The 258-nt window shown below is 49.2% G+C and overlaps 1 protein-coding gene across 1 annotated transcript in view; it reads left to right on the top strand.

Moving 5' to 3' along the window:
• plch2a (phospholipase C, eta 2a) overlaps positions 1-258 on the top strand; it is a 135,843-nt gene that overhangs the window by 35,533 nt on the left and 100,052 nt on the right. The window lies entirely within an intron of this gene.

The raw sequence follows: 258 nt of genomic DNA, 5'->3' as shown, positions 1-258 counted from the left end.
GAAAGCTTTGCTGTGTTTGATGTGAGCGGAGCCCGAGGGGTGATTTCATGTTCTGCTGAACTTAAGAAAAGTCTGATATTGAGGTCTCAGGTGAATCACAATCACAGACACACCTGACACTCCGCGTACTGAACGGAGGGAGAATCCACAAAAAGACAACCCAGTAATCTGTCCACAGACGCCCTGAACACATGTAGTATGCGGTCCTTACACACAGCTGGTGCTCATGGCAACCAAGGCTGATAGAGAGAGAGAGGG

The sequence above is a fragment of the Cynoglossus semilaevis genome, chromosome 10 (assembly GCF_000523025.1).
Source record: "Cynoglossus semilaevis isolate Cse_v1.0 chromosome 10, Cse_v1.0, whole genome shotgun sequence".
Taxonomy (NCBI): domain Eukaryota; kingdom Metazoa; phylum Chordata; class Actinopteri; order Pleuronectiformes; family Cynoglossidae; genus Cynoglossus; species Cynoglossus semilaevis.
This window is presented reverse-complemented; position numbering and strand designations above follow the sequence as displayed.